Source organism: Poecilia mexicana, unplaced genomic scaffold (assembly GCF_051168715.1).
Source record: "Poecilia mexicana isolate PSO_F unplaced genomic scaffold, ASM5116871v1 scaffold_6, whole genome shotgun sequence".
Lineage (NCBI taxonomy): Eukaryota > Metazoa > Chordata > Actinopteri > Cyprinodontiformes > Poeciliidae > Poecilia > Poecilia mexicana.
The window spans coordinates 2,166,233-2,174,893 of record NW_028263375.1 but is presented as its reverse complement, the minus strand read 5'-3'; positions in this window follow the sequence as shown (position 1 = coordinate 2,174,893).

The following is an 8,661-nucleotide window of genomic DNA, read 5'->3' as shown; positions in this document are numbered from 1 at the left end:
GATCCAGATGCAACGATGCGAGTGTCAACATTCCCGCTTTCAACTCTCCAGAGGTTGTCGAAATAAGAACTATTAGATCTAATATCTTAGTTCATATTCAAAACAAAAAGAGAGTAAGGTAAAAAAAAAAAAAAAAAAAAAAAAACAATAACAAAACAAACAGACATATCTGTATTGTTTTGAGGATGTGTAAAGTTTGAATCCGAAACATTTGCAAAAGTTTTCAATTCAGTTTATTCATAAAGCATTAATTCACAACAACTTTCCTGTCAAGGCACATTATAATGGGAACAAATCTATTTTGTGTACAGAAAAACATACAATTAAACACCAAATTATTAATACCCCTGGCAAATTTAATTTGAAAATAATCTTCTAATCTTGCCATCATCTTGCTTCTTCAGCTGTGTTTTCCCTGTTCCCCTTCTAGCCTGTGGGGGCGCTGCACCAAGAACCACTGAAGGAAACAACATGAAAACTTCTGAAGAAGACACTGAGCACAACTTCCTTCTTCACAAAATTTAAACAAGAATTAGAATGGCGTCAGGTTTTAGCAGTTGTAGGTTTTCTCTTTACTTTTTGGTAAAAGATCACAAGCCATTTCTCCCACTAATGTTAGACTCACATGTTTGTTTTGGTCCTCCATGATAGTCCACTTCCTGCTTTCGGACCAAGACCTCGGCTTTTTGGTGGACCAGAGTTCACTTTCTTTCCCCCAGAGTTCAGCAATCACAGATAAAATTTAAATAAATGTTTAGAATTTGATTTTATGACCCACTCTCAGGTGTCAGCAGTGAAGGAATGAGCAAGGTTGGGCAAAGGTTGTAGATTGTGTGTGTGCGTGTGTTTTTCTCTTCAGCCGTTTGAGTGTGAAGCATAGACTGTATGTAAAACAGTAATAGTCACCCTTAAGTCTGAAACGTAGAGCTGGCATAGTGACGTTTACTGTATCTATGCATATTTACTTACTAAAATATGCAGAGGACAGTTCAGAAAACAATTCAGAGGCAGATATTAAAGATTAGACTTAACTGTTTTGTTGGAAGAATGACTGTCCTTCTCAACTCTGGCTACTTATTGACATTATCCACAGCAGTAAAGTAACACTGGACAGCCTAGACAAATATAGCAGGTCTTGTAGGAGCATGAGGGAGAGGGACGGATGGAGCCAGGAAAATAAGCCAGCAATCAATAATTGAGGGGCAGGATAGACCCTGCAGAGGGAATATAGGGTAAAAACCTTTCCCCTATAATGTTAAATATTTCATTTTTCATACACATATTTCTGCAACCTGAACTTCTTCAACAAGGTGGGTAGTTTCCTCAATAACCTTAAGACTCTGGAACTAGAATTATCTTTTGCCCTCTGGCAGATAATCTAAATTCAAGATGGCTGAACACGCATTCAAAGAAGCAGAGTGTTTATGTAGGGTGAAGTCCTTATCTTGATATGGTTAAGAACAGTAAATATTTAAAAAATCAGCTTAAAGTATTACAGAGTTTCATAGAGAGCTTGAAATATTAAATGTTCTGTAGAAAAACTGACAAAAATGTGTGTATTAGTTGGGGCACTTTAGATTTTCAGGTGCATTTTTCGGGGTAACTGATTTCTCCCATGTATTTTATGAGGCCTAATATTCATATTCTTTTGGTTTGGAACAGAAAATCACACTGAAATGCCTGCTATAGCAGTTATGATACAAAAGGGAAAAAAAAGTTTAATAACGTCCAGACAAAGTTCTCTTTTCAAAATGTAAAATTATGTCCTTCAATAAAAGAGAACCACTGATGCAACAATTAGGGGTCACAACCCTGTAGTTCTTAGAGTCCAGATAGGCAACCGACATGAAACCTAAATAAAATGTTCGAATCACAAACATGGACTCCATAATGGACCGGAACCTACATGCTGCCAGTGGAAAGTGGACAACTATTGGTTGTGTGTCATTTCAGCAGGTCACTTCGTCTCATCTGTTTGTTTTGTTTTGTTAATTATGATTTTTTTTTGCGTCTGTTGTTTTGCATTGACCTCTTTTATTTGCATGCCTGTTTAAGTGTTTGTTTTCTTAACTATTTTTCAAATTTCTGGGCTAAATGAAAGCCAATATTTTTGAATCAAACTCACATCCTCCATGCTTTTCTGCTTGGTCCCTGACGACGAACGTAAAATCAGTTCCTTTCCACACAATGCAAACCTAATACAGAAACTTTTTAAACTGTAATTGTTCTGACCCATAAATTAAACAATAGTTTGCTGCGTAAATTAGGCCTTTCCCTCGCCACCGGTTTCCATGTAAACATTCTGCGTCTTTCCTCCCCCAGTCGTAATCGCCATTTGAAAAAATCATGCACTGATTCACGGCGAAGTCTCATCGACTGTGACATCTCTGTGATTTAAATGGAAGACCCGTGTACCGCTGAAGTTTACCAGCATCAAATATAAAACAAAACAAAACCTCCTCGTTACACCAAGGCCGCCTCGCTGTTAAATATTTCAAAAAGCCTCCCCCCCCACACCCGCCCTTTTTCCCTCTTGCCAGCAATCAGGAAACAATCTTTTCATGTCTCTCCCCAGCATCTTCAGGGACTCCGGGTACGGAGTGTGAGAGCAGACATCTGCATGCGAGATGACTGCTCCAAATCCGACGACGATGGGTGTAGCCAGTGGAGAGCGGTTTAATTGGAGCTGTGGCTGGCTTCTCCTGTGGAGGGGGAATAGGAATATGAGGGGACTCCCAGTGGCTCGGAGCATCACATAACCAGTGACCTAGAAAAGGAACACTGATCACTCCCCGGAGCTGACGGCACAAGAGCTGCACGCTTTAGGAATGCACTCAGCCAAAGTTTGCTGATGATCACTGAAAGAATGAGAATTTATGTGGGACAGGAAGAGGCAGCACACACATACCACCCCCAAAATACTAGAGTATCCACCTGTTCTTCATCATTCCGATGGATCAGCAGGGAGGGCTGCTCAGTGTTCTGAGAGGAAAGGTGAAACTCACCTGTTGCCATAGTTTCCACCTTTGAACTCCTTTCCAGATGAAGCTCTGATGGCAGAAACTGACACAGATCAATAGGAACACTTGTATAGTTTTGTGCTAAAACACTCCTGGTGGTTGGCAAACAAGTTCATACTTTACCAACATGCTGTAGTACTTTAGTTACTAGCCCGTTGCTAACAGGCCTTGATATATACAACTATGGCTAAGTCTTTTTCTTTTTTTGTCTTTATTTTGCAGTGTTTGACCACCGGCTTCCTATAACCTGCTGGTCAAACTAGGTATGGTATGAAATATGTTGCAAACCAGAATGCAACACTGTTGGGCCCTTTCAAAAAGATATGAAGAGAGCCATCAGAAATACTCAGGTGGACAAAGTTCACCTGAGTTAGATGTCCTCAATCTGTTGGACAACAAGGCAGTGGTCATGGCCTCCTCTGCAATGGTGTAGAACCTCAGGATACATGCAGAAGATGGTCCGAGAAGAGAGGAGAAGAGAAGAGAAGAGAGGAGAAGAGAAGAGAAGAGAAGAGAAGAGAAGAGAAGAGAAGAGAAGAGAAGAGAAGAGAAGAGAAGAGAAGAGAAGAGAAGAGAAGAGAAGAGAAGAGAAGAGAAGAGAAGAGAAGAGAAGAGAAGATTTCTCTGGCAGTCGCTGAGTACAACACCTACATGAATGGGCTGGACTCATGTGGGAGCAGAAGCTGGTTTTCTACTGGATGGTCAGTCGCACTTGAAAATGATCAGTGTGTTCAGTTCTCCACTTTTTATGTTCTGTCAGTAACCAGTGCATGGCCTGAGTGTGAGACTTCTGGGAAAGAAACAACCCAAGTTCCTTCAGTTCAAATTGTTTCCTTGTGAGCAACTAATTATTGGGGCCCAAATGTGAATGACAAGTGAAAGCAAGGATGACTATCTATCTATCTATCTATCTATCTATCTATCTATCTATCTATCTATCTATCTATCTATCTATCTATCTATCTATCTATCTATCTATCTATCTATCTATCTATCTATCTATCTATCTATCTATCTATCTATCTATCTATCTATCTATCTATCTATCTATCTATCTATCTATCTATCTATCTATCTATTATTTATATATGAATGATACATTTCCAAAAAACACTACTGCCGATTGTGTGATTTTCAGATTATCATGAGAGAGAACAAATCTTTTTTAAAACATCCAAAACACAAAACATACATTTATGTTCACTTTCACTTTAAAATGACTCCAGTATGATGTTAATCTTTGTAGGCTGATTTTTTAGCCTGTGTAGTGTTTTGATAATAAGTGTGCAACTCATTTACTTTGCATTTACCTCTGCGGTCTTTAGAATTGTTTATTTTATTTTATTTTTTCCTTGTATGAACAAAACGTGGAAATGTTCTGTTAATGAATTTGAGAACAGTTCAGTCATACCTCTCCAGTCGTACGACTGTCGGGATAAATAAGGTTATTAAATTCAGAGAATAATTGGCAGATTGATGAATTATATTCTGTGCAAAATGCCAGGGGTGAGAGTCAGAATCTACTTTCACCCATTCAGTCAGATAATAGCATTTTAGTGTGAAATATGAGAATCACATTATATTTTCATATATATGTATATATACATACATATTTAGATATACATATATGGATTGAACTGGTTTTAAAGATTTAAACGTGGCCAGCCTGTGCTCCCCTTCTCCTGGTGAAGAAAGCCTCTCTCCATCCCTCCATTTGTCTCCCGTTGATGTGCATCACAGCCTTCACATTAATCACCAGTCTGTCGCTCCTTTCTCTCCTCCTCCTGGTCTCAATTTATTCACATTCCTCTCTTTCCCCTTCCTTTACCGTGAATCACGCCTAATTAGGCGCTCTCTAGATCTGATTTTCATAAAAGGCTGGGGGGGAGGCGGCGAGGGGTGGGGGAGGTTTGGTTATGACAATTATTTTTCATAGAGCTGTACAGAACAGGGACAAAGGATAAATGGTTATTAGTATTCTGCACCTAAAAGAAAACCGTCCAAAAGATTCTGCTTTGATTCTGAAATCCAAAGAGATGCTGCAGTTTTGGGGGTTTTTTTTTACAGGACAGCGGCGGGTGACTGCAGACACGGCACCGTTGCTGCAAAGTCTGCAACTTAGGAATCAGAACATCGGATGTGATGAGAAAATAAAAATGTATGATCATTTGTGACATAATTATATGTAACACTTTTACAATTTCACACATGCAAGAAAAGGTCTACAGTGTATAATAATGAGCAGCATGGAGAAACATACAGATCGTATGACTTCACCGTGTCGCTCTGCTGCTGCAGCAGACTTGTGCTGCTCCAATTAGTGGCTTCTGAAGCTGCAAATGCAGCAACCTTTTAGTGGATCGTTCATACAAACAAAAACATTCTAAAGACTGCAGGGGTAAACGCAAAGTAAATGGGTTGCACACTTATTATCAAAACACTAGATAGGCTAGAAAAATCAGCCTACAAAGATTAACATCATACTGGAGTCAATTTAAAATGAAAGTGAACCTGTGCTTTGCATTTTGGATGTTTTATAAAAGATTTCTTCTCTCTAATAATAACCTAAAAATCACACGACATTCTAAACAATCGACAGTAGTTTTGTGGAAATTTATTTATTTATTTTTTCTATAACTGTGACCTTTTTGAGGCCCATCTCCTGTCTGACGATCAGCCCTCACCTTTCAGAATGTCCATGCTCATTTCTTTCTGTCATTTTTAATTATTGAAAAACTTAAACTTGTTCATCTTGTTAATACTGTCTCTTACATATATATTTACATATATATATATATATATATATATATATATATATATATATTTACATATATATATATATATATATATATATATATATATATATATATATATATATATATATATATATATATATATATATATATATATATATATATATATTACCAGTTTTATCTACTCTTATAACTACTGCAGCGATGTGTGGAGTGAAAATATCTCCACTTATTGCACAAATCTCAAGATTTCAAACTCTATTTAATAACACTGTATTTAGTGTTATTAAATACACTAAATATTTAAGTGTATTTAATATCAATATTAACAATATTAAGTGTATTTAATATTGTTTAATTGTCAATTAAACAAGCTCCTTGTTTAATTGACATTAAACAAGGAGCTTGTTTAATGTCAATAATCACTTTATATTGATAAAAAGTATTAGTTCCACTGGCAGATAATTTCACTTATTGCAAATCATTTTTTCCACAAACTAAACGTCCAGTGAAACTAGAACTTTTTCATCAGTATTAAGGAATTTGTGACTTAATAAAAGCTCATATTTTGCTTAACATTTACTTACAAGGTACTTTTAACTTATTTCAAGTTTAAAAGATATTTGCACTAGATACTAAAGAAAAAGACTTAGTAAGATTTTGTGTTTTTGCTGTGTGAAATCTGCCATCAACTAACACAGAGAGAAAAGAAAAAAAAACTTTGTACAAAATGTTCACATTTCCACTGTCAAATAAAAGCATATACATTTTTCAGAATATATGGAGGCCCTGAGGTGCCAAACAGCCCCGGGGTGAGAAAACATTGGTTTAGGAGACCATCTTGTTAAACTGACAGCGCATGCATGCACGTGTGCTGATTACGTCTTCCACCATATTGACTGGCCTCTATTGTTTATGGCCCCCTGGACAGGGTCGCCAGATGGCAGGGTGCCTATTACTGCGGCCCCTACTGTGAGGGCCCTAGAGAGGATGTGTGTATGTGTGGGTGCGTGTGTGTGTGTATGTGTGTCAATGCAAATTCATCCAGATAGTGAGAGGAGAGTGACACGTTCCTCTCTGTGTGTTTCTGGCTGTGTGTGTGTGGATGAGCCAGAGGCAGCACAAAGGGAGACGCAGCAGTGACATTCCTTCAAAGCCGTCATCACAGCTTTTCCCCTACAAAGCCGAGCCGTTCTCATCCCTCTGGGGGCCTGGCCGGGCAGCGGTCATTAGGCTGCAGCCCAACGCCCCTGAGGAGAAGCTGCCCGGATCTGTAGCATGAAACACATACAACCAGCTCCCAACCGTATGGCAGGCCCAGCTCATGAATATCACATAATGTAGCGTAAGTAGGCAGGGAAAATAACTGGTGTAGCATGTTCTGCTTCTTAAGGGTGGATGTATGGATGACTTTGTAGGTGGGTTTATGGATTTTTAACAAATTTCAGAGTTGGAAGTTAATATCTGCGTGGAATCGGGTACAGGGGCACTCGGAGAGAGACACTAGGGGATACTAGAGCACCGTCCCTTTTTCCTCTGGACAAAACTGTGCCCTTCTGAAATCTTTTGTTTTGTTTTTACAGTGTAAGAGGAGATATTTATATTTTAAAAAAATCATTCAGCATTAGTGGCTCCAGTTAGTTAGTTGGACTGAGGGCAAAAATGGTTCTTTAGTTTAGATTGCCCTGATATAGAAGAAATAAAAAAGAAAAGACAACAACCAAAGAGAAATAGAGAAAAATGCATGTCATATTTTATATAAGTAACAAGCTGCATTCACCTCTGACCCGTTACACTGATTCAGTCTACAGATCAACCTTACAACACATTGATCAGTAGAAGAAGAACTGGGGATCAATGCTGTGATGCTGTGATCAATCGCCATAGATCACCGATGCTTAAACACAAAATCATTTGGATTCACAAAGAGGAGTAAAGTGCTGATTTATTACAGTATTACACAAGAGAAGAATTTAATAATAGAGGAATTATTATTTCATGCAAATTAATCAAATTATGAATATTAATTATTTTATTAAAGTACAACACGAAAAAGCTATAAGTAGTGCAGAAGATCAGTCTGGAAGATTGTTTTTAGAGTTTGTACAAGCAACGAGTAGCAAAGGTCACAAATTTACTGACAATGTTACAAATTCAAGAAGGTAAGCTGTTTTAATCATTCTAATCTTATTGCAAGTTCAGAGGGCTTCATGCTATCTGCTGTTGTTTGCTAGGTCTGTCTTAGTTTATTAGCTGTGTTGATGTAGAAAAAATAAAGGTGGTTGTCCAGTTTCTACACTCATACAGTCTCAAATTAACACTGTGCAGCCTCATCAGCTACTGTAACACAAAGAGGAAACATGACACTCAGGAAGGTTAAACAGATTATTCTGCAGGCTGTAGGTGGCTAGCTAAAGGTTAGCTCAACTAGCATTAGCCACTAGGCAGCTAGAGGCAAAGGGCTACATGTCTTTGTGAAGTATTTGACAGACAATAAAACACCCAGAGTTTGCAACAGAAAGGATTTAAAAATGATGTCTAACAATCACTGTGAGACATGTTGTTATGGTAACAATTTAAAATAGTTAATTTTACACCCCTGTATCATACAGCCACGTTTCAGGACAAATAAATGAATGAACAGAAAAGGTAGACAGTTTTGATTTGGAAACTTTCTTATCATTCTGCAAATAAAAATTAACAACAAAATATTTTTTGCTAATCAAATACATTTTTAAACATTTCTCAATGTCAATGTCAAATTAATTTATATAGCAGTTTAAAAACAGGTTTAAAACTGCACCAAAGTGCTGTACAAAAAAAAGATAATAAAATAAGTTGATAAAAAGAAAAAGAGAATACAAGAAAATATATATATAATGTTAAAA